The sequence below is a fragment of the Hemiscyllium ocellatum genome, chromosome Y, assembly GCF_020745735.1.
Source record: "Hemiscyllium ocellatum isolate sHemOce1 chromosome Y, sHemOce1.pat.X.cur, whole genome shotgun sequence".
Taxonomy (NCBI): Eukaryota; Metazoa; Chordata; class Chondrichthyes; order Orectolobiformes; family Hemiscylliidae; genus Hemiscyllium; species Hemiscyllium ocellatum.
Genome location: NC_083454.1, coordinates 2,955,452 through 2,982,352, shown reverse-complemented (window position 1 = coordinate 2,982,352; position 26,901 = coordinate 2,955,452). Strand labels below are relative to the sequence as shown.

At 45.8% G+C, this 26,901-nt stretch overlaps 1 long non-coding RNA gene across 2 annotated transcripts; it reads right to left on the bottom strand.

The window, feature by feature from the left end:
• Positions 1-4,747: 4,747 nt before the first annotated feature.
• On the bottom strand, positions 4,748-22,328 carry LOC132805875 (uncharacterized). 2 transcript variants are annotated; one of them, XR_009640970.1, is made up of 4 exons: positions 22,213-22,328; positions 18,749-18,852; positions 16,034-16,266; positions 4,782-4,825 (listed from the first exon to the last, which is right to left on the bottom strand). It is a non-coding gene; the product is annotated as an uncharacterized LOC132805875 (long non-coding RNA). The 2 variants fall into 2 exon arrangements; XR_009640971.1 differs by lacking the exons at positions 16,034-16,266; positions 18,749-18,852 and adding an exon at positions 13,764-13,870 and having other exon boundaries at positions 4,748-4,825.
• Between the last annotated feature and the right edge of the window lie 4,573 nt (positions 22,329-26,901).

Genomic DNA, 26,901 nt, shown 5'->3' with positions numbered 1-26,901 from the left:
ACGTCTTTCCTTTCCCCTGCCCTGCACCTTCACACATTTCCAATGCCTTGGCCACAACAACACTGTGCTGTCAGTGAAGTTTATCACGTGGTTGAGTATTGTCCCACCCCTCATTCACTCCGATTGGTTGAAGCAACAACTAGCACCTCTAGCCCCCGTTCCCCGTTAACATCAAGAATCCACCGCATCTCCTCCACTTCCCGCTCCTCCGCCCGCCACCAAGACAGAACCCCACTGGTTCTCACCTACCACCCCACCAACCTGCGCATACAACGTATTATCCGCCGCCATTTCCGCCACCTCCAAACGGACCCCACCACCAAGGATATATTTCCCTCCCCTCCCCTATCAGCGTTCCGCAAGGACCACTCCCTTCATGACTCCCTTGTCAGATCCACACCCCCCACCAACCCAACCTCCACCCCCGGCACCTTCCCCTGCAACCGCAGGAAATGTAAAACTTGCGCCCACACCTCCACACTCACTTCCCTCCAAGGCCCCAAGGGATCCTTCCATATCCGCCACAAGTTCACCTGTACCTCCACACACATCATCTATTGCATCCGCTGCACCCGATGTGGCCTCCTCTATATTGGTGAGACAGGCCGCTTACTTGTGGAACGCTTCAGAGAACACCTCTGGGCCGCCCGAACCAACCAACCCAATCACCCCGTGGCTCAACACTTTAACTCCCCCTCCCACTCCACCGAGGACATGCAGGTCCTTGGACTCCTCCACCGGCAGAACACAACTACACGACGGCTGGAGGAGGAGCGCCTCATCTTCCGCCTGGGAACCCTCCAACCACAAGGTATGAATTCAGATTACTCCAGCTTCCTCATTTCCCCTCCCCCCACCTTGTCTCAGTCGGTTCCCTCAACTCAGCACCGCCCTCCTAACCTGCAATCCTCTTCCTGACCTCTCCGCCCCCACCCCACTCCGGCCTATCACCCTCACCTTGACCTCCTTCCACCTATCCCACCTCCATCGCCCCTCCCCCTAGTCCCTCCTCCCTACCTTTTATCTCAGCCTGCGTGGCTCTCTCTCTCTTATTCCTGATGAAGGGCTTATGCTCGAAACGTCGAATTCTCTATTCCTGAGATGCTGCCTGGCCTGCTGTGTTTTGACCAGCACACATTTGCAGCAGCAATCAAGAATCCGAGGCCCATTGTGGGCTGGAGCATGCTCAGTGCTTCCTGCTTTTGCTGCTATTCATCAGGTATAAGAGAGGGAGGGCTCATCCCTGTTTCTCCTGATGTCAGACAATAACAACAACTACCTGCATTGTATGGAGCCTTTCGCATTGACAAATCTCCTAAAATGCTTCAAGGATGATGGAAATGTTGATTAAAGAGAACGATTTTTAGATACATCTTTAAGGTGGACAGAGGGGGTGAGGGAGGATATTCCAAAGGTTTGTGTCCTCGGCAGCTCCAATTGTGGAGTGATATAGGTGGGCAACAGCTTACAATGGAGACAGTTAGGGGCTAACCATAGGTTAAGAACCCCATGTCGAAGCCCCCTACCCCACACACCAGACCTTGTTCTCACAGCCTGTCATTACACACTACCAGTCTCCATTAACAGCTAGTCACCCTCCCCCAGCCAGATCGTTATCCACTCCTTTATCCAACCGCTCTTCTCACTCTATCCCCACCTATCCCTTACTCCTTATATCCTCCCCCCACACTATCTTCTGCAAATAAACTGACTTTTTTTCCTCAGTAACATCTGTTCTGTGGAAGGGACACCGGATCTTAAACTTTAACTCTGATTTCTCTTCACAGATGCTGCCAGACCTGCTGAGATTTTCCAGAACCTCCTGGTTGTTAGTTCTGTTTTACATCTTCCGCAGTTCTTTTGGTTTTAATTTACCGGGAGTTTGTAATTCAGGTCCTACAGCCTCTGTCCCAGTCCCTGCTGTCTCTCCCACCCCCACCCAGTGACACTGCACCTGCACAGCTCATGGACAGGTGTCGGCTTGCTGGCCACACCCCTCATTCACTCCCATTGGCTGCAGGACCACACAGACTCTCCTCCTATTGGTCTGGAGCTGCCGTCAATCAGCCGGGCACCATTGCCATGAGAGTGGTTGACTCCTCCCTCTCTCTGCCCTGGGATGAGCTTCATCATTCACAGTGAATAGAGCAGTATCACAGAACACAGGGGCTGGGGGCTATTCAGCCCATTGGGGCTGTACTCTCTCTCTCTGGAGATGCTGCAAATCTGTCCCAAGTCCCCTCCCATGAGCCCATAGCCTCCCAAATCTTTCCTTAAAAAGTAAAATTCCAAGTCTGTTTCAGAATACCTGCTGAATCTGTGTCGTTCAGACTGTTCCAGATGCTCAGAACTTACTGAGTAAAATAGCGTTCACATTTTCACCTTGTATTATTTGCCAATTACTTGAAAATAGTTACTAAAAATTGTGACAGTGTTAACAATTCCTCTCTCTCTCTGTAAATTCAAGACCTTGCAACCAAATCTGCACAAGATCGAAATCACTGCTTCACCCTCTCGGCTCCAAGGATAATTATCTGTGCTTCAGCTCGCTCTGCACAAAAGAGAGGAATGCATCTTAAATTATCAACATCAAAGAAACAGACCTCCGGTCCAATTCGTCCGTGCCAACGAGGAATCCTAAACTAATGGATTCCCATTTACCAGCTATTAGTCTGTATCCATCAAAACCCTTCCTATTCATGTACCCAATTGGAAGCCTTTTAAATGTTGTGATTTTTATCAGCCTTCACTACTTCATCTGGAAGCCCCTCCCATACACACCCCACACTCAGCTTGAAAACGTTGCCACTTAGATCCCTTTTAAATCTTTGCCCTCTCAACTTAAATCCATGTGCTCTAGTTTTGGACCCACCTAACCTGAGGAAATAGGACGCCAGCTGCTCACCTTATCCACGCCCCTCGTGATTTTATAAATCTCCATGCAGTCACCTCTCAGTCTTTGACTCTCCAGAGAAAATAGCCCCAGCCTATTCAGCCTCTCCCTGTCGCCCAAATCCTCCAATCCTGGCAACGTTTTTGTGAATCTTGTCCAAACCTTTTCAAGTTTCACAACATCCTTCCCAGAACAGGGAAATTCAAACTGAAAACAGAATTCCAGAAGTGGCTTAACCAACGTCCTGTCCAGCCACAATATGACGTCCCAACTTCTGTATTCAATGCATTGACCAATAACGGAGACCGTTAATGGAGTCCCATTTGCCAGCGGTTCACCCTTATCCCTCTAAAACCTCCCTCTTCATGTGCCCAATCAGATGCCTGATTCCAAGAACAGGAATATTGGAACTGAAAACAGAATTCCAGAAGACCTATAATCAGTGCCCTGTCCAGCCACAATATGACATCACAACACTGCATTCAATGCACTGACCAATAACGGGGAGCGTACCAAATGCTGCATTCACTATCCCGCCTCGCTGTGACTCTATTTTCAAGGAACTATGAACCTGCACTCCAAGGTCCCTTTGTTCAGCAACGCCCCTCAGGACTTTACCATTAAGTGTATAAGTCCTGCCCTGATTTGCCTTTTCAAAATACAACAGCTCACATTTATCTAAATTGAACTCCGTCTGCCATTCTTTGCTCCAATGGCCCATCTGATCAAGATCCTTTTGTATTCTGAGCTAACCTTCTTCACTGTCCATGACACCTCCAATTTTGGTGTCTTCTGTAAACCTACTGACCATACCTCATATATTCACATCCAAGTCATTTATTTAAGGGCCCAACATCCATCCTTGCAGCACATTGCTGCTCACAGACCTCCGGTCCGCAAAGCAACCCTCCATCATCCTCTGTCTCCTACTTTCAAGATAGTTTTGGAATGGCTTGCTCTCTCGGCATTCCATGTGATCTAACCCTGCTAACCACTCTGCTTTGTGGAACCTTGTTGAATGTCCATATCAACAGCATTCACCGCCTTCCTTATTCAATTTTTTCGTCACTTCAAAACACTCACTCAAGTTAGTGAGACCCAATTGTGCATGTACAAAGCCACATTGACTCTACCTGATCATTTCTGTCCCGCTGCGCCTTCCTTGTTCGGTCCACACCCTCCCACCAACCCACGTTCCACATCCTTGACCCTCCCTTACCACCACGGGAGATGTAAAACATGCGGCCACACCTCCCTCTGACCTCTGTCCAAGACCCCAAAATGATCTTTTCACATCAGGCAGAGATTTGCCTGCACATCCCAAAACCTCATCTTCTGAATATGGGAAATTTAACATGGTTCATCCAACTAACCTACACATCTTTGGACTGTGGGAGCAAACTGGAACACCCGAAGGAAATCCTCACAGACACTGGGGAGAATGTGTCAACTCCAACACAGACAGTTGCCCGAGGCTGGAATCAAACCCAGGTCCCCGGTGCTGAGGAAGCAGCGCTAACCACTGAGCCACAATACTGTGGGATCTTTGGTGCTGATGAGCTGCCCCACTGATACCTCAGACACTCACCCTGCCTCATTTCCTAAGAGGCAGTGATGATGGAGTGAAATTAGACAGTTAATTCAGAGACCCAGATAACGTTCTGGGGACAAGGGTTTGAATCCCATCACGGCAGATTTTGGAACGTGAATTCAATAAATATCTGGAAAAAATAATCTAGTGATGACAGGAATCCATTGTCAATTGTTGGAAAAACCAATGTGGCTCACTCATGACCTTTAGGGAAGGAAAATGCCATCCTTACCTGGTCTGGTCTACATGGGACTCCAGACGTTTAGCAACGCAGTTGACTCTTAACTGCCCACTGGGTAAACGCAGCAATAAATGCTGGCCGAGCCAGTGACAGCCTCATCCTGTGAATGAATAAAGAAAACAGGTCAGGTTTTGTTCCTTCTCTCGTAGGTACATCCTACAAACTCAATCAGAAACGTTCTCGTACACACTGAACAAATATCTTTCCATCCAAGCCCTTAACACTACAGCACTCTGAGGCTATGTTGGTAAAGTTAAAACCACTTATCATTGCATCCATATTATTCTTACAGATATCTGAGGTCTCCTGTTAAAATTGTGTCTCAATTCCCTGCTGACTATTGGGAGAGGGTCTATAACACAATCCCAGTAAGATGGTCATCCCTTTCTTATTTCTCAGTACCAACCAAATAACTTGCCTGGATGTACTCCCAGGAATATCCTCCCGAAGCCCAGCCATAATGTCATACTTAATCAAAAACACCTCTCCCACTGCGCTGTTGGTCCCTTTCTATCCTTACTATAGCATCTATACCCTGGAACATTAATCTGCTAGTCCTATCCATCCCTGAGTGATGCCTCTGTAATTGCTGTAATATCCCAGTCACATGTTCAAAACCATACCCTGAGCCCACCTGCCTGACCTGTCAGGTCTCTTGCATTGAAATAAATGCAGTGCAACTGGTCCGTCCCACCTCATTCTGTGACTTGCTCTTGCCTGCCTTGACAGTCTGACCGGTGAACAGTACCAGCCTCAGACTCACCTCTTTTCTCACTATCTCTTTAGGTTTACCCCGACTCCCTCACTGGTTTAATGCCTCCCGAGTGGCACTAGCAAATCTCCCTGCTCATCAGGACCCCATGCTTTCCCCTTCCTATGCCATTGGTACCAATGTACAATGTCCTCCCACTGGTTATTCTCCCTTTTGAGAATATTCTGCTCCCTCTGAGACACATCCTTGACACTGGCACCAGGGCAGCACCACCCCATTCTGATGTCTCACTGTCAGCTGCAGAAATGGCAGACTGTGCCCCTGACTAGAGAGTCCCCCATCAATATCGATCGTGTGGAAATGGATATACCTCACATTATGTTAGAAGCCAGTCTCAGTACCAGTAACTTGGCTGTCAGTGCTGCATTCCCCTGAAAGTCTATTACCACCTACATTTTTCAAAACAGTACACTTGTCTGAGATGGGGATAGCCAGTGGAGACTCCTGCAGTACCTACCTACCCCTCCTAGCTTTCCTGGAGGTAACCCATCTCCCTGACTGTATCTGCAGTATCTTGCAATCCTGAGACGGCCACATATCACACCCCCCCGGCTCCTGTTAATTCCTCACTGCCTTTAATCACTCCTCCACCAATCCATGCGTTCCAATAGGATTTGCAATCACACTTTCTGCAGACATAATCATCAGGATCATTGAGACTCTCCCTAATCTCCCACATCCGACAGGAACAGCACGCCACTCTACAACAGGCCATGTCTCCGCCTTCACAACCTACAGACCATGACAAAGACACAGTCTTACTTCTCAAAAAATACTGCCCGAGATTAGCAATGCTTACATTTCATATCTTAAACATTTAATCAAGAGACCCAAAGACATTAAAAAGAAATCCTCACCTTACTCACGATTGTAGATTTAATAAAATAAAACTGACTAATATTGAAGTTTGAAGAGACTGAAACTCACTGAGCTGATCCCGGCTCGGAGTACTTCCAAGGGGGAGGTCTCTCTGAGGGCAGCTGGGAAATGTCACTGTTTCTCTTCTCTGCCCACTCCATTTCCAGAGAGGTTTTTAACATCACAGCAAGTCAGCTCAGAGAGGCCACTGCTTGGTTTTATTCACTGGGGGTTGCCTTTGCTGCCCAGACCAGTATTTATTGGCCACCTTCACTTGTCTTGGAGAAAGTGGTGGTTAACCGCCTCCCTGAAATGCTGCAGTCCACGTACACCACAGTGATGTTTGGACAACAATCCCCCTCTGGCCCCACAACCCTCCCTGTCTCTGTAATCCCCCTCCGGCTTCACCACCCTCCCTGTCTCTGTAATCCCCCTCCGGCCCCACCACCCTCCCTGTCTCTGTAATCCCCCTCCGGCCCCACCACCCTCCCTGTCTCTGTAATCCCCCTCCGGCCCCACCACCCTCCCTGTCTCTGTAATCCCCCTCCGGCCTCACCACCCTCCCAGTCTCTGTAATCCCCCTCCGGCTTCACCACCCTCCCAGTCTCTGTAATCCCCCTCCGGCTTCACCACCCTCCCAGTCTCTGTAATCCCCATCCGGCTTCACCACCCTCCCAGTCTCTGTAATCCCCCTCCGGCTTCACCACCCTCCCAGTCTCTGTAATCCCCCTCCGGCTTCACCACCCTCCCTGTCTCTGTAATCCCCCTCCGGCTTCACCACCCTCCTTGTCTCTGTAATCCCCCCCCGGCTTCACCACCCTCCCTGTCTCTGTAATCCCCCCCCGGCTTCACCACCCTCCCTGTCTCTGTAATCCCCCTCCAGCCCCACAACTCTCCCTGTCTCTGTAATCCCCCTCCAGCTTCAGAAATTACATGTCCGTGGCATCAGATTTTTATTTAGATTCATTTTTGTTTAATAAACACCCCTCCCCCCCCAAAAAAGTGAAATATTTCATTCCCAAACAAATTTCTGTTGATTAACCTTTTGGAGAGGCCGACACATGGACGTTGCACATTGTTCACGTAGAATGATGGAACTTTCTTTAAACATTGCTAAAAAGGGGAGGCAATGGCTTAATGGTATTCCTGCCAGATGAGTGACATGTGCAATGTTCCGAGGATTAGGGTTAGAATCCCAACATGGCTGTGCGGACATCAGAATCCAATACAAGCTAGAGTGAAAAGGCAAATGATGACCATGAAACTATTGTCGATTGTCAGAAAACCCATCTGGTTCACTCATGTCCTGTAGGGAAGGAAACGGTCATCCTCACCTGGTCTGGCCTACATGTGACTCCAGACCCACAGCAATGTGGCCAGCTCTCAACTGCCCTCAGGAAAATACATTAAACACTGTTAACAAATACTCCGCAGGAATCATTGAAAAACTGTCTGTTCCCTGAACTAAAACTGAGTTTCAGCTTCACCTTCTCCCTGTCTCCCCTCGCCCTGTTTACACCCAACTCCAAAACACTCTCATTGAGCCAAGCAGCCCTCACAGTGCAGCCCTGTCATTTTCATTGCCTGCTCACCCCTACACTGCCCTTAGCCTCCTGTACTGTTCCAATGCATCTCAATGGGAGCTCAGGGACAGCATCTTATCTTTTGATTCAGCCCTTTGTAACCCCAGAGTCAACATGGACCTCAGCAGTTTCTGAATGAACAGACCGTTGTCAGAATCTGGAACGTTCCACCTGAAATGGTGCTGGAATTCGAGTCCAAAAGGACTTTTGATGGGAAGTTTGCAGTTAATTGAAAATATGAAGTTTACAGGTTAACATCATGAAGTGAGTGATTGTAAGATCTCTCAGATTTAGACCCAAAGAGACCAGGTGCAATTTGGATAAATCTGTGCTCCCTCTCAGGTCAATAGCTCCTTCCTCAGCTGCAGGGCCCACAAGATAGCGCACACCCAAAGGGTGATCCAACCACGAATTTGTACATCTTCCTGCTTAACAAAAATATGGGAGATATTTTCCACAAACCTTTCTCCTTCCACATTTAAACGTCAATGATATTCAGATCCTGATGACTCCATTGACTGTAAAAACTTACTTTTGAGATCCCAGCCTCAATTATTCTGATTTAATATCCTATGAAATGAATTCTCAAAACAAAACTCTCAGTCAGTGCAGGAAGAATATAAAGACATATTTTTCTCTTGGTATGTGACTGATGTGTAAATGCCTCTCTTCAAATCGTACACCACCCCCTCGCCCCACCCCCCCCCCCCCCCCCCCCCCCCCCCCCCGATCCTAGGAAGGGGACATGTCCATGCCCCTCACTGTACCTTGCCCCCAATAAAGATGGCAGCCATATCCCAGGACCTGTCACCGCCTGAGGGCCGCAGCCATTTTCCCATCTGCTGCAAACGCGGGAAAGAGTTTCTAATTCAGATTAATGACCCGCACAGAGTGTAATTAATACTTCCCAGTCTAAAGTGACTCATTGTCTCCATCTCTGAGGCCACTCTCCCCTTCCCCGTTTGCCTGTCCCACATTCACCAACGGCTGAGTCACATGGCACTGCACAGGCGGTGTTATTGGTGACGTGTCATCCCACTGGCCACGCCCCTCATTCACTCCCATTGTTTGGATGACCATCTTTATCACTTCATCCACCAGTCCCACCCCCTTTTCCTATTGGTCCGACGTTGCCATCAATCAGTGGACCCCATTGTGAGGTCAGTGGTGGGATCCTCCCCCTGCCTGAATCAAACCCGGGAGGTGGATGGATGGTGTCAATCAGGAACAACAAGCAGGAGGTGCTGGGAAAGCTCAGCAGGTCTGGCAGCATCTGGGAACAGAAATCTGTCCAGTGGCCCTTCCTCAGGACCGATGGGAGCTGGGAAAATTAGAATCCTGACAGTGTGGAAACAGGCCATTCGGCCCAAAAAGTCCACAGCGTCCCTCCGAATGGTATCCCACCCAGACCCATTCCCCTACCCTATTACTGTATATTCCTCCTGACTAATGCACCTAACCTACACATCCCTGAGCATTATGGGAAATTTAGCTTGGCCAATTCAACTAACCTGCAGATCTTTGTACTGCAGGGGATAGGGGTTAAAGAGTAAATAATAGGTAGGGACAGGACCCAGAGAGAGACAGGAACATTTGGAAAGACAAAGGAGTGGATTACGATCTGACTGGGAGGGTGCATAGCTGTTAATGGAGGGGACGGGAACCTGTGTCTGGCAGCGTCTCAGTGGAAGTGGTGGAAATGGCGACTGATGATCTACGTTCTGCTGCAAAAAGAGACCCTGAGCTTCCAGCTGCCTGCCACTTTAACACATAAGCCTGTTCCCTGGCCAACATCTCTGTCTCATGCTTACTGCAATGTTCCAGCGAGGCCAGAACATACCAAATGGCCCATATTTCAAGGACTGCAATTTCCCCTCCCATGTGGTCAATACCATCCACTATATCTCCTCCACTTCCCGCACCTCTGCCTTTCAAACCCACACCTCCAACTGCAACAAGGATAGAACCACTGCCCCCCCCTCAAGTCCTTACCTTCCACCCAGATACGACACATCATCCCCTGCCATTTCCACCACCTACAATCAGACCACACCACCAGATTCTTAAGGGGTTTGACAGAATAAATACTGATGTGTCTGAGGGTAAATACTGAGAGGGGAGTCTGAAACCAGATTCTGAGTCAGTCACAAAATCAAGGGTTCTGTTTCGGATTCATCAAGTTTAAGGCAACACAGACACGGGTAAGGGGCTTCAGTAGCAATGGAGCTGGGGTGAGGAGGAGACAAGCAACGTTTAAGAGATTGGAATTCCTGGTGTTTGGGATTGTGTAGATGTCTGATCAGAAGGTCAGCTTCGCGTCAGATATAACTGCAATACTGTGAAGAGTGCAGTTCCCAGCGAGAGGGAGAGGCTCAGCAGTCAGGGAACGAAATTTGTCACGCAACAGGTTTAATCATTACAATGCTTCATTGGAGGAAACTGCATCTACTCGAGTAGTGGGAATGTGGTAAGCAGTTTGATAACTGAGTAACAGTGGAGTAATGGAGAGGGATGATAGGGAGGGAGAGCTGGGCATCGTCAGTGTACATGTGAAACCCAACATGGTGCTTTTGCACAATGTCACCTCCTGGCTGTGTGTACGTGAGATACAGAAGGGACCAAGGATAGATCCAGGAGGGACACCAAATGCAAGGAATTCAAAAAGGAAAGGGAGAGTGGAAATGGAGCAGGATTTTGGGAGAGAAGGACATAATCAGAAAAGACTGAACAAGGAACAAGATCTGTGAATCGGTGAGGGGGACTGATGAGGAGGAGGAGGAAAAAAAAAAGAGTTGGAAAGTCTATGGTTTAATGAGATTAGGGTGAGGGGCTGCAGATCAGATTATCTCAGTCTTACTGACAGAGAAACTCCATGTGCTCCAAACTCTTGTTGTTGGAGGGAAGGATGGAGGAGACAGGATGATGGACAGTGTTTCACAAAGAAACAAAACCTGGGTAAGTGATATTTAAAGTGAGTGAACAAACCTAATGTATTTAACTTTTATTCAAAATATTAAAACGACTGAAGTCTTAGTTCGAATCCCAACTTGGCAGATGGCGGAATCTGAATTCAAGAAAAAAATAACCGGAATTAGGAATCTCCTAATCTCCATGGAACGATTGTCAATGGCGAAAAAAATCCTGCCAACCCAACAGTGGCCCAGCCAGCTACTCACTGTATTAATCACTGCAAAGTCTCAACAAAGGAATGAAACTAGATGGACCACTCGGCATCTAACAGGGCACCAGAAAATACAACCACAGAATCAGCCGTCTCGATGGTGCAATGTCCTCCAGACTAACATATGGAGTTTGGTGTCAAAATGTGCAGAGCTGTCTCACAGACCAATCAAGGAACAGCCTGACATACTCATACTCATGAAATCAACCCTTACAGACAATGACCAGATACCACCATCACCATCCCAAGATATTGAGAGTGTTGTGATGGAAAGCACAACAGGTCAGGCAGCATCCGAGGAGAAGGAGAATTGATGTTTTGAGCCTAAGCCCTTCATCAGCCTGACCTGCTGTGCTTTTCCAGCACCACACTCTCGACTCTGATCTCCAGCATCTGCAGTCTTCACTTTCTCCTGAAATCTCTGGATATGTCCGGTCCCACCAGCCGTACAGACCAGGCAGAGGTGGTGGCACAGACAGGGAGGATTTGCCCTGGGAGTACTCAGCATTGACTCCGGACACCAGGAAATCTCATGGCTCCTGCTGATTACCACGTACCATCCTCCCTTGGCTGATGAATCACTTCTCCTTCATGTTGAACAACATTTGGAGGAAGCACTGATGAAGTAAAATGGTGTCAAACGTACTCTGGGTACAGGATTTCAATGTCCACAATCGAGACTAGCTCTGCAACAGAATTACTGACTGAGCTGGCCAGGTCCTAAAGGATATAGCTGCTCAACTGAGTCTGCAGTGGGTGGTGAGGGAACCAAGAGGGAAAAACATACTTTATCTCATTGTTATGAATTGACCAGCTGCAGATACATCTGTCCATGACAGTATCGGTAAGAGCGACCATCACACATTCCTTTTGGAACACAAGTCTTGGCTTAAAGTTAAGAAAAACTTCCATTGTGTTGAGTGACACTATCACCGTTCTAAATGGGACAGAGTTTGAAGAGATGTAGGATCTCAAATTGGATCTCTCTGAGGTACTGCGGGACATCAACAGCAGCAGAACTGTACTCCAGCACAATCTGTAATCTCATGGGTTTGTACATCCCGCACTCACCCATCACAATGGACAGGAAAGGAGGGCATGCCAAGAGCAGCACCAGCCATACCTAAAATTGAAGTGCCAACCTGGTGAAGCTACCAACCAGGACCATCTGCATTTCAAACAGCATCAGCAGCAAGCAACAGAGCTAAGTGATCCCACAACCAATAGATCAGATCAGAACTCTGCAGTTCTGCCACACCCAGTTGTTTAATTGTCCATCACCGTTCACAACTCATTGGAGGAAGCATCACTGATATCCCCACCCTTATATGTGAGGCTCCTCCAGCAGTACAAGCACCAGATAAGATAACAGCATTTGCAGCAATCTGCAGCCAGAAGTGCAAAGTGGGATGAACCATCTCAGCCTTCTCCAGTGGTTTCTAACATCACAGACGTGAGTTTTAAGCCAATTCTATTCAGTTTGAATAACATCAAGAAGTGGTTAAGTAGTGCAAAGGCTACGGGCCCTGCCAATATCCTGGCAATAATATGGATAGCTTGTGCTCCAGAACTTGCCACCCACCGAGCCACGTACCGCTCCAGCACTGGCATCTACCCGACAATGTGGAACATTGCCCTGGCATGTTCAACACAAAAACACAGGACAATCCAACCCAGGCAATTTCCACCTCTCAGTCCACACTCGATCAGCAGTAAAGTGATGGAAGTAGTCATCAACAGGGCTACCAAGCAGCAGCTTCTAGGCAACAGCCAGCTAAGTGACACTCATTTTAGGCTCCACCAGGGCCACTCAGCTCCCGATTGTGTTACTGCCCTGATTCACAACCTGACAACCAGCTGAATCCCAGAGGTGAGGTGAGAGTGACAGCCCAGTCCCACTCCAACACCACTATTTCTAGCTGATTCTACTCTTGTCTCAGCTCATATACTCTCATCCACCTTGTCTTATCTCCAGACTTCATTATCCAAACACACTCCTGGCCAACTTCCCACATTCAACCTCCCTGTAATCTCAAGAAAACCTAAATCTCTGCTGCCCAAGTACTCCCTCGTACCAAAACTTGTTGATCCATCTTCATAATCAACAGCATGGAGCTTCGGAGATGTACAACATGGAAACAGACCCTTCAATCCAACCTGTCCATGCCGAACAGATATCCCAACCCAATCTAGTCTCACCTGCCAGCATCTGGCCCACATCCCTCAATTTAAAATTCTCACCCTTGATATAATTCCTGGTTGTGACCATCCCCAGCTCGCTGCATCACACACCCTTTGAGACCTCGGCAACCCATTCTGTTCGAGACTCCCAATGATCTGTTAATTCATTACCCCACCTGTGTGGCTGCTTTTACAGTTGCGAAAGCAACAAGGTCTGAAATTCACAGCCAAAACCTCACAGGTCTGCTTTCCTCCTTTAAGACATTCCTCAAAACCTGCTTATTTGGCAATGCTTTTGGTCACCTGACCTAATATCATCCTTCTCTGGCCTTATGTCTAAAGTTCCCAATAACATTTTTGTCAAATTATAAGCATGATAATGAAACTACAAACTGTTCTTGATTTGGACATTATCTTCAAATCATCACTGTTGCTGTAATGAATAATCTGTAACATCTCTTACCCAACCACATTGTGGGAGCACCTTCACCACACAAACTGCAGCTGTACAAGAAAGTCAAACATCACCCTCTCCCCAGGCAACAGGGCTTTGACATTAATCACTGGGATCTGTGGAAGGAGAAACACAGATGATGTTTCAGGGAGTGCAAAACGGATTACAGGGAATGAAAATGGTGCAGAATGTGATAGTCAGAAATGGAAGGAAAATACACTTGCTCATTAGAAAAAAAGAATTCTTGACTGTCAAAGTTTTTCCAGAAAAAAAATAATAAGCAGCACATGGTCAGAGGCTGGGCAGCAGTGAAAAATTAACTTACAGAAATGTCTGTAAAAGTAATAGTAAAATACTAAACAGACCAAAAATACACCCATTGTTCGAGACTGAGGAAGCTAGATATTGACAAAGTGGTCATGAGGGAGCCCAGAGATGGAGCAGAGCAGTATAAGCTGTTATGATCCCACAGTCAGAGATGTATAGCACCGACACAGACCCTTCGGTCTAACTCATCCATGCCAACCAGGTATCCAAACCTAATCCATTCCCATTTGCCAGCACTTGGCCCACATCCCTATAAACGCTTCCTAATCATATCATGTGTCTATTTAGATGCCTTTAACATGTTTATTTGTACTAGCCTCCACCACTTCCTCTGGCAGCTCCTTCCACCCACTGCATGAAAGAGTTGTCCTCGAGGCCCCTTTGAAATTTTATTTGTTCACCCTAAAGCAATGCCCTCTACTTCTGGACACCATCACTCCAGGGAAAACACCTTGTTCATTTACTCTATTCATGCCCCTCATGATTGTATAAACCTCCATAACATCACAGCTCAGCCTATGGCACTCCAGGGAAAACAGCCCCAGCCTCCAATCTCAAATCCTCCAACAATAACAACATTCTTGGAAGTCTTTTTTGAAACCTTTCAAGTTTCACAGCACCCTTCTGATCAGAGGCAGGCCAGAATTGCACACAATATTCCAAACGTGGCCTAACGAATGCCCTGTACAGCAACATGTCCTCCCAGATCCTATACTCAACGCTCGAATCAATAAAGGAAAATATACTGAACATCTTCTTCATCATCCTATCTGCCTGCAACTTGACTTGCAAGGACTATGAACCTGCAGTCCAAGGTCTCTTTGTTCCACAAACATCTCCAGGGCCTTGCCATTCAGTGTATAAGTCCTGCCCTGATTTGCTTTTCCAAAATGCAGCACCTCACATTTATCTAAATTATACCCCATCTGACCAATATCTCATTGTAATCTGAGGTAACCTTCTTCATTATCCACAATATCTCCAATTTTGTGTGAACTGCAAACTCATTTACGATACCAAATCATTTAAATGAATGACAAAACAAATCCAGAAATAAACATCCATTTCTGAGTTAGAATGTGCTCTGTGTAAATCCTGCCCAATGCCTCTGTACCAGGGAAAGGCTGCACATGCGCCTGGCTGCACCTTGCCCCCTACAAAGCTGGCGGTTCCGCACGTGTCCAGTGAATTCTTGCCCCAAATAAAGATGGTGACGCGTACACATGCCTGCAGCCACACTGAGGCAATTCCCCGTTTACTGAAAACACGAGACTGGGACATTACAAAATGTGTGTTTTCCGATGTGCACATTGTGTTTGTAAAACCTGTCCCCTCATACAGAACCTCTCTCACCTCCTGCGGTTCCACAGACAGCCTTGATGTTTGCGGGTACCTATTCTCTGCCTGGTTAATCGTTTGTACAAATACACTAAGGACAATCACTTTGGATTCTCCTTAAACCTATTTTCTAAAGCTATCTCATGTCCCCTTTTTGCCCTCCTGGTTTACTTCGAGCATACTCCTACTGCCCCTATACTCCTCTAGGGATTCACACAAACACAGCTCTCTGTCCCTGCCAAATGCCTCCTTCATTTTCCTGACCAGGGCCTCAATTTCTTTCGACAGGCAGCATTTCCTACACCTACCAGCCTTGGCCTTAACAGGAACATACTGTCTATATACTCTCATTCTCACAGGCCTATGGAGGCAATGGCAGATGAGGACAGAGAAACAATCACTCCCAGTAAAGAGGCAATGTTGGGAAAGGTAACAGCCTCAAGGTAGCTGGGTCTCCTGGCCCTGATGGAATGCATCCCAGGGACTAAAGGAGATGGGAATAACAAATAAACTCGTGATAATTCAATAAAATTTGTTGGATTCTGGGATGGTTTTGACAGACTGGAAGCTGCAAATTGGTACTACTATTCTTCAAAAAGGACCCGTTAGCTTACCTTCTGTAGTGGAGAAAATACTTGAATCTCTCAAGGAAGTAGAGGAGAGATATCTGGGTAGAAATTGTCTCATTTCGCAGACACAGCATGGAATCGTGAAAGGCAGGTCACGTTTAATGGATTCACTGGAATTATTTCAGGATACGACGAGTGCTTTGGACAAGGCAGACTCGGTGGATGTGGTGTACCTGGATTTCCAGAAGGTATTTGATACGTTGCCACACAAAAGGCTGCTGTATAAGGTAAAGATGCACAGCACTATGGGTAATTATCATTGATACAGGATCGGTTCACCACCAAAAAATAAATAATGGAGATAAATGGGTGTTTGGATTAGTGTTGGCACTACAACTGTTCGCAATTTACACAGATGTTTTGGAGTTGAGGACCAAGTGTACGGTGTCAGAGTTCACATTTGATACAAAGATGAGTAAAGCAATGTCTGCAGAGGCCACTGTCAGTCTGCACAGGGATACAGAGAGGTTAAGTGAGTGGGTAAGGATCTGGCAGATGGAGTTCAATGTTGGGATATATGAGGTCATCCATTTTGGTCGGACTAACAGCAAACTGGATGATGAAATGGTGAAAACATGCAGCATGCTGCTGTGCAGAGGGGGCTGGGTGTCCTTGTGCGTGAATCACAGGAAGCTGGTTTGCAGGTACAGCAGGTAATTAAGGCAGTGAAGGGAATATTGTCCTTCATTGCTAGAGGGATGGTTATGCTGCAGCTGTAAGGGGGCTGGGGAGGCCAAACCTGGAGTACTGTGTACAGGTTTGATCCCCTTACATTAGCAAGGATGTACTGGCACTAGAGGGAGTGCAGAGGAGGGTCACTAGTTTGAGTTGAGAGTTGAGAAGGTTGGCGTATGTGGAGAGATTGAGAAAACATGTTTTATACTCATTGTAATTTAGAAGAATGGGACGTTGGATAGGAAACAAATAAAATTATGAGGGGAGGAGATAAGACAGAAGCAGGGAGGCTATTTCCACTGGGGACGGGTCCAACTCCAGAGCCTCAAAATAAGGGGGAGCAGATTTAGGACTGAGATCAGGAGGAGCTTCTTCAGCTAATGGGTTGTGAATCTGTGGCATTCCCTGCTGACTGCAGCATTTGAATGCCTTTCAGGCAAAATGTAGATTTGTGAACAGGAAAGGAATTAAGGGTTATGGTGGGAGATCGGGAATGTGGAGCAGAGGCCATGAAAAGATCAGCCCTGATCTTATTGAATGGCAGAGCAGGCTTTAGGGACCAGGTGAAAGTTCTTGCCTTGTGCCATCAAAATTGGCCTTTGTCCAGTTCAGAACCTTAACTTGTAGATCTGGTCTATTATTTTCTGTAACTATTTTAAAACTAGTAGAATTATCAGAGAATCCCAACAGTGTGGAAGCAGGTCATTCAGCCCATCACATTGATACTGACCCTGAGAGCCTCCTCACCTCCCCCAGTAACATTGCATTTCCCAGGGCCACCCAACCTACACATCCCTGAACATTATGGACAATTCAGCCTGGATAATCCAACCTATCCTGCACATCTTTGGACTGTGGGAGGAAACCAGAGGACCCAGACGAGATCCATGCAGAATACCCCAATAAGGTGGTCATCCCTTTCTTATTTCCCAGTTCCAACGAAATAACTTCAATGGGCATACTCCCAGCAATATCTTCCCTCAGCAAAAACATAATGCTATCCTGAATCAAAAATGCTACTCCCCTCCTCTCTTGTCCCCCTTTCAATTCTTCGTATAGCATCTATACCCTGGAACATTAAGCTGCCAGTCCTATCCATCCCTGAGTGATGCCTCTGTAGTTGCTATAATATCCCAGTGCCATGTTCAAAACCATACCCTGAGCTCATCTGCCTTCCCTGTCAGGCCTCTTCTATTGAAGTAAATGCAGTGCAACTGCTCAGTCCGACTTCATTCTGTGCCTTGTCCTTGCCTGCCGTGGCTATTTGACTTCTGAACTGTACCAGTCTCAGACATACTCTTTCCTCACTATCTTATTGGGTTTACACCCACTCCCTCACTGGTTTAATGCCTCCCGAGTATCACTAACAAATCTCCCTGTCTGGATGTTAACACCTTCCAATTCAGGTACAATCCATCCTTCTTATGCAGGTCAACTCTACTCCAGAGGAGATCACAATGATCCAAAAAAAATGTGAATCCTTTTCCCCTGCACCAGCTCCTCAGCCACTCATCCAGCATCTCCTCCTCCTCTGTAATATGGACATTTTTCAGGATGTCACCATTTATTTCCTCACATTCTATATCTCCCATGTACTTCTTCACAGTAAACACTGATGCAAAACACTGGTTTCCTATCTCGCCCATCGCCTGCAGCTCCACACAATGGCTGTCTTGCTGATCTTGGAGGGTCTCTATTTTCTCCCTAGTTAGCCTTTTTTCTTCATGTATTTATAGAAGCCCTTCGGATTATTCTTAAACCTATTCGCCAAAGCTATCTCACGTCCCTTTTTTGCCTCCTGATCTCCCTCTTAATTATACTCCTACTGCCTTTATACTCAATTTTTTTGGATTGGAATAAATGCAAAATATAACAACCTGACAAAACAGACGAGGGCAGGACTTACTCTCAATAAAGGTAGGGCCCTGAGTAGTGATATGGGAACAGAGAGACCGAGGGCTTCACATCTTTGAAGTTTGTGTGACATGTAGACAGGGTGGTTAATAAGGTGCTAAGCACACTTACCTTCATTGTTCAGACCTTGGAATACAGGAGTTGGGACGTTATGTTGAGGATGTACTGGATGTTGGGAGGCCTCTTCTGGAATACTCTGTCCAGCTCTGGTTGTGCTGTTATAGGAAGGAGATTATTAAATTGGAGCAGGTTCAGAAGAGATTTACCAGCATGTTGCCATGAATGGAGGGATTGTGTTCTAAGGAGAGGCTGGATAGGCTGGGAATTTTTTCACTGGCGTACACGAGATTGAGGCGTGAGCTTATTAGAGGTTTATAAAATTAGAAAGAGCGTAGATCAGGGTGAATAGCCGGGGGAGAGGGGGATTCAAAACTCGGGTGCATTCATTTTGAGAAGAAATGAGAAAGATTTGAGAAAATACATGAAGGTTTTAATAAAAAAGATACACGTGTGGAATGAACTTCCAGAGGAAGTGGTAGCTGTGAATACAATTACAATGTTTAAAAGACATTCAGATACGTACATAAATAGGAAATATTTGGATGGATGTGGACCAAGCGGAGGGAGGTACAATTAGTTCAGTTTGGAATTATGGTCGGCATGGACTGGTTGGACCACAGGGCCTGTTTCCTTGCTGTATAACATTATGACTCTAATCCTCACGATCCCTAAATTCCTCCATCCTCAACTCGCCTGATCAATGTCACCTAAACCATCCTCACAACTCTTCCTTATTTATATAATTCCTCACTAGCCACAGAACGCTCCCTATCTCATGTCCTCCAGTTTCTCAAATCTCTGCGATATGTGCCTTTCTTTAGTTCCAACCTTGAGGATGCCTCATTCACTCCAATTGGATGGAGGACAAACTCGTACGACCTGGTCCTCCAGTACTGCCCTCTGGCCCTATTGGCCTGCGCTGCCATCACTCACCTCACAATGGGCCCCGGATGATTGGTGGTATCCTCCCTCTCTCTGCTCTGGGATGAGCTTCAACATTCACAGTGAATGGGACAGTATCACAGAGCACATGGGCTGGGGGCTATTCAGCCCATTGGGGCTGTACTCTCTCCCTCTGGAGATGCTGCAAATCTGTCCCAATTCCCTTCCCATTTGCCCATAGCCCCCCAAATCTTCCCTTAAAAGGTAAAATTCCAAATCTGTTTATGAATAATTGCTGAGTCTGTCCAACTGCCTTTCAGACTATTCCAGATGCTCAGAACTTACTGAAGAACATAATGTTCACATATTCACTTATTATTTGTCAATTACCTGAAAATAGTTACTAAAATTGTGACATTGTTAACAATTCCCCTCTCTCTGAAAATTAAATATCTTAGAAACAAATTTGCAGCTGATCAAAATCACTGCTTAACCTTCTCAGCTCCAAGAACAATTATCTGTGCTTCTGCTAGCTCTCCACAAAAGAGGAACACATCTTATTTTCATTTATTAGTATCATAGAGATGTACAGCACAGAAACAGACCTTTGGTCCAATTTGTCCATGCCAACTAGGAATCCTCAACAACTGGAGCCCCATTTGCCAGCGATTGGTCTGTATCACTTGAAACCCTTCCTATCCATGTACCCAATCGGATGCCTTTCAAATGTTGTAATTGTATCAGCCTCCACTACTTCATCTGGCAGCTCAATCCACACACACACCACACTCAGTTTGAAAACGTTGCCCCTTAGATCCGTTTTAAATCTTTGCCCTCTCAACTTAAGCCCATGCGATTGTTTTGAACCCACCTAACTGGGGGCAAAACACCGTGGCTGTTCACCGTATCCATGCCCCTCATGATTTTATAAATCCCCGTGAAGTCACCTCTCAGTCTTTGACTCTCCAGGGAAATTAACCCTGGCCTATTCAGCCTCACCCTGTAGCCCAAATCCTCCAACCCTAGCAAAGTCTTTGTAAATCTTGTCTGAACTCTTTCAAGATTCACAACACCCTTCCCAGAACAACGAATTTCGAACCTAAAACATAATTCCTGAAATGGCTTAATCAATGTCCTGTCCAGCCACAATTTGACGCCCCAGCTTCTGTACTCAATGCATTGACCAATAAATATAAGCATACCAAACCCCACCTTCACTAGCCTGCCTATCTATGACTGTACTTTCAAGGAACAATGAACCTGCACTCCATGGTCTCTATGTTCAGCAACATTCCCAAGGACTTTACCATTAAGTGTATAAGTCCTGCCCTGATTTGCCTTTCCAAAATCCAACAGCTTACATTTGTCTCAATTGAACCCAGTCTGCCATTCCTCGCCCCAATGGCCCATCTGGTCAAGATACTGTTGCATTCTGAACTAACCTTCTTCATTGTCCACTACACCTCCAATTTTGGTGTCTTCTGTAAACCTGACCATATCTCATATTCACATCCAAGTCAATTATTTAAGGACCCAATATCCATTCCTGCAGCAAACTGCTGCTCACAGGCCTCCAGTCCACAAATCAACCCTCTGCACCACCCTCTGCCTCCTACCTTCAAGCCAGTTTTGTATCCAAATGGCTAGTTCTCTCAACATTTCATGTTATCTTACCTTGCTAACCAGTCTGCTTTGTGGAACATCGTTCAGTGTCCATATAGACAATGTCCACAATCTGCCTTCATCAATCATCTTTGTCACATCTTCAAAAAAAAACTCAATCAAGTTAGAGAGAGAATTTCCCACACACAAAGCCATGCTATCTATCCCTAATCATTCCTCGTCTTTCCAAATACATGTAAATCCTGTCCCTCAGAATCCCTTCCAACAACTTGCCTACCACTGACTTCAGGCTCACTGTTCTCTTGTTCCTTGGCCTTTCCTTACCACCTTTTTAAATAATGGCACATGCTTTCCAGCACCTCACCTGTCACCAATGACAATATAAACATCTCAGGGAGGGGCACTGCTATCACATTCCTAGCTTTCCACAAATGTCTGGGATACACCTTAACAGGTCCCAGGGATTTATCCACCTTGATATGATTCAACACATCCAGTACTACCTCCTCTGTAATATGGTCAGGAGCCAGGCAGCAGTGGACAATTCATTTACTGAAAGGTCTGTGAACATAATAGTAAAATACTAAACAGAGCAAAAATACACTCAGAGACTGAGGAAGCTAGATAGTGAACAAGTGGGCATCAAGGTGCTCAGAGGCGAATCGGAGCAGTTTTATGATCCCACAGTCAGAGATGTCTAGCACCGAAACAGCCTCTTCAGTACAACCCATCTATGCCAACCAAATATTCGAACCTAATTCATTCCCATTTGCCAGCACTTGGCTGGCATCCCTCTGCACCCTTCCTATTCAACTGCCTTTGAAATGTTACAATTTTTGTTGCCCTTTAGGTCCCTGTTGAATTTTCCCCTCTCACCCTTAACCTATATCCTCTAGTTCTGGGCTCCACCACCCCAGGGTAAACACCTTGTCTATTTACGCTATCCATGCCTCTCAGCCCAGACCACCACCATTTCCCTCCCGCTTGCTGCTGTTTATTTCTTTTCTTACCGACAGCTCTCCGCCCGCACAGCCGCGCTGTCCGAGAGGATGATGACGTGGTATAATCAGGTCCCGCCTCTCATTCACTCTGATTGGTCGGAGGGCCAACAGCCCCGCAGGTCCTCCAGCCCCGCCCCTGTCCTTCCATTGGTCCGCCGCTGACATCAATTATCCTGGTACCGTTGTTGGCTGGAGCATGCGCACTGCTTCGTGGCTTTTGTTGCTGTTCATAAGTTACAACAGTGAGGGACAAAGTTAAGAACACACAACCACCTGATGAAGCAGCAGCAGCGCTAGTGCTTCCAAATAAACCTGTTGTTCTGTGAATTTTAATTTTGTCCATCCCAATCCAACACCAGCACCTCCAAGTCACGAGTGAGGGAGGAATGTATAACATAAGAACTAGGAACAGGAGAAGGCCATCCTGCCCTTTGAGCTTGCTCTGCCATTCAATAAGATCATGGCTGATCATTTCGTGGACGCAGAACCATTTACCCATGTTCTCACCGTATTCTTTAATTAATTATTTCTTTTTTGAAAAAAGCTACCTTAGCTTTAAAAACGTTTACTGAACAAACATCAACTACTTCCCTGGGCAATGAATTCTATTGAGGTTAAGAAGTTCCTTCTCAATTCAGTCCTAAATTTGCTGCCTCTAATCTTGAGTCGATGCCCTCTTGTCCTAGCTTCACCTGCCAGTGGAAACATCCTCTCTACTTCTATTTTATCCATTTCATTCATTATTTTATATGTTTCCATTCTTCTGAATTCCAATGAGTATAATACCAATCTACTCAGTTTCTGTTAAACCAACCCCCTCAACTCTGAAATCAACCTTGTTAACCTCCTCTACACCCACTCTAGTACCAGTACATCCTTTCTCAACGAAGGAGATAAAAACTACATGGAGTACTCCAGGTGTGGTCTCACCAGCACCCAATACAGTTGGAACATAACTTCTTCTTTTAAACACAATCCCTTCAGCAAAGAAGGACAAAATTGCATTTGCTTTCTGAATTGATTGTTATACCTGGTGACCAACCTTCATGCAGAAGGATACTCAGGTACCTCTGCTTAGCAAATAATGCCACTTTTTAAAATTCAAGTAATAATCTGTTTTTAATTTACTCCAACCAAACAGTATGACATTATATTTATGAACATTATATTCCATATGACCGACCATTACCCACTCAATCAATGTATCTATGTTCCTCTGCAAAGTTTCACAGTCCTCCACACACTTTGTCCTGCTACTCATCTTAGTGTCATATGCAAACTTTGACACCCTACATGTGGTCCCCAACTCCAAATCATCTGTATCAATTTTAAAGATTCGCAGTCCCAACACTGATCCCTGAGGCACACCACTAGTCACTGATTGCCAGCCAGGATAATATGCATTTATCCCCAGACTTTGCTTCCTGTTAGTCAACCAATCTTCTATCCATGCTAATGCCATGCCCCCTTATATTATGCAACAGCCTCTTGAACAGCACCTTGTTGAAGGTCTTTTGGAAATCCAGGTACACAGTATCCACTGGTTTCCCGTTGTCCACCTTGCTCGAAATGTCTTCATAGAATTCCAAAAGATTTGTTAAGCATGACCAATGGGATAATTTCTATCGAGTCCCTGCTATTTCTTCCTTGATAATAGATCAAAACATCTTTCCCACTACAGAGAAGAAGCTATCTAGGGTATAATTACCCATCTTTTGTCCACCTCCTATTAAAAATAGTGGTGTCACTTTTGCTGCTTTCCAATCTGCTGGGACTGCCACAAAGTCCAGTGAATTTTGGAAAATTACTGTCAGTGCATTTGCTATTTCTCCAGGGATACATTCTGTCACGGCCAAGAGAATTTTCTATTATTAGCTCAATTACCTCCAACAGTCCAAAACTAGCTGTTCTGTAATAATTATAGCTTCCAAATCCTCACCTACCTTTGTCTCTTTGTTATTTACTGGAAAGATATTATGTCTTCCACTGTGACATCCCATAACTAAATGCTCCTTCTCTTTTTCCGAAGGACCAACATTTACTTTAGCCACTCTTTTCTCATTATGTATGTTTATAGAAACGTTTGCTATCTGTCTTTGTAGTCTGTGCTAGTTTATTTTTCTCATGTTCTATCTTATATTTCTTTGTAGCTCTTCTGTGGCTTTCTGTTGACCTTTAAAGTTTTCCCAGTTCTAGTTTCATGCTGGTTTTGGCCACTTTGTATGCCTTTCAATTTGATCACTTTCCTTAGATACCCATCGCAGAGAACACCTTTTCTTACAGTCCTTCTCTGGAATATACCTTTGCTGAGGACTTTGTAAAATGTCTTTGAAAATCCTCCACTGCTCATCAACTGTCCCACCATAAAATCTTTGTTTCCAGTCTACACTATCCAGGTTCTCCCTCATTCTATTGTAGTTCCCCATGTCCAAGCACAGGACCCAGGTATTAGATTTTATCTTCACACTCTCCATATGTATTAAATTCAACTATACAGTGATCACTTCTTCCGAGAGGATCCCTAACTCTGAGATCACTAATTATTCCTGTCTCATTGCAGAGGGCCAGATCTTGGATAGCTTGCTCCGTTGTAGATCCATTTCATACTCTTCAAGTAAAATATCACAGATAAATTTAATGAACTCCTCAAAGCTATCCTGACGGAGTTGGTTTGACCAATTTACATGTAGATTAAAATCACCCATGATAATAACCGTGTCATTTTTACAGGCATTAGTTATTTCTTTGTTTATTGCCCATCACAATGTGATGTTATTATTTGGTGGCCTGCACACTACACCTATCAGTGACTATCTTGGTAGAATTTTGAATGCATCATTCCTGTTTCTCCTAATGTACGGCAAAAACAACAACTACTTGCATTGTATGGAATCTTTCACAATGGCAAATCTCCTAAGGTGCTTCATGGATGATCAAAACATTGATTAAAGAGAATGATTAAAAAAAAATCTTAAAGGAGGATAGAAAAGATTAGGGAGGCTATTTTACAGATTGCTGCTCTTGAAAGCTCCAATTGGAGTGATGCAGGTGGGGTGGGTTGGAAAGGGAACATGCAAAGGGGAAATGGAGGAGTGCAGGCAGTGTATAAGGTCTTAAGGACAGAGGAGGTTCTAGACTGAGTCTGTCTGTCATAGAGAGTATGGCTGCCTCATGGAGTTTGAATCACTGCAATGGGTTCATGCAAGTCATATTAGTCTAGGATAGTATAACGGTGGCTGAGATAACTTTTGATGAGGACTCGCCTCCTGAGGTAGTGTGGGCTGAGGTTAGAATCAGGAGAGGAGAGGACACACTGCTTGGAGTATTTTATAGGCCTCCACAGAGTTCCAGGGAAGTGGAAGAGAGGATTAGCAAAATTATTCTGGGTAAGAGCAAAAGTACCAGGGTGGGCATTATGGGGGACTTCAGCTTCCCCAACATTGACTGGGAATGCTATAACTCTAGTACGTTGGATGATCAATTTTTGTCCAGTGTGTACAGGAGGGTTTCCTGACACAGTATGTCGAAGGGCCAACAACAGGGGAGGCCATATTGGATCTGGTGCTTGGTAATGAACCAGACCAGATGTTTGATTTAGTTTTAGGTGAGCACTTTGGAGCGAGTGACCACAATTCAGATACGTTTAGTTTAGCGATGGAAAGGGACAGGTGCATGCCACAGGCAAGAGTTATCAATGGGGCAAGGACAATTAAAGCAATTAGGCAGGAATTAGGATGCATAGAATGGGGTAGCAAAATGCAGGGGATGCAGACAATGAAAATGTGGAGCTGGTTTAAGGAACAGATATTGCATGTCCTTGACAGGTATGTCTCTGTCAGGCAGGGAGGAAGTGATAAGATAAGGGAACCGTAGTTTACTACAGTTTACTACACCGTGGCGGCACGGTGGCACAGTGGTTAGCACTGCTGCCTCACAGCGCCAGGGACCTGGGTTCAATTCCCGCCTCAGGCGACTGACTGTGTGGAGTTTGCACGTTCTCCCCGTGTCTGCGTGGGTTTCCTCCGGGTGCTCCGGTTTCCTCCCACAGTCCAAAGATGTGCGGGTTAGGTGAATTGGCCATGCTAAATTGCCTGTAGTGTTAGGTAAGGGGTAAATGTAGGGGTATGGGTGGGTTGCGCTTCGGCGGGTCGGTGTGGACTTGTTGGGCCGAAGGGCCTGTTTCCACACTGTAAGTAATCTAATCTAATCTAAAAAAAAATTGCATCTCTTGTGAAGAAGAAGGAGGCTTATGTGTTGATGAGGCAAGATGATTCAGGTGAGGAGATGGAGAGTTACAGATCAGCTAGGAAGGATTTAAAGAGAGAGTTATGAAGAGCAAAGAGAGGACACGAGCAGTCTTTAGCAAATAGAATAAAGTAGAACCCTAAGGCTTTCTATAGGTATGTGAGGAATAAAATGATGATTAGGGTAGGAATCGGTCCAATCAAAGACAGAAGTGGGAAGTTGAGTGTGTACCCTGTGGAGATTGGAGAGGTGCTAACGAACATTTCTCATTGGTTTTCACTCAGGAAAAGGAGACTATTGTAGAGGAGAAGAATGTGGTACGATATTTAAGACTAGAAAGGATCGAGATTAGTTAGAAACAGGTGTTATCAATCCTAGGAGGAGTGAAAGTAGACAGGTCCCCTAGGCCGGATGGGACTTATTCGAGGATTCACTGGGAAGATAGATCAGAGC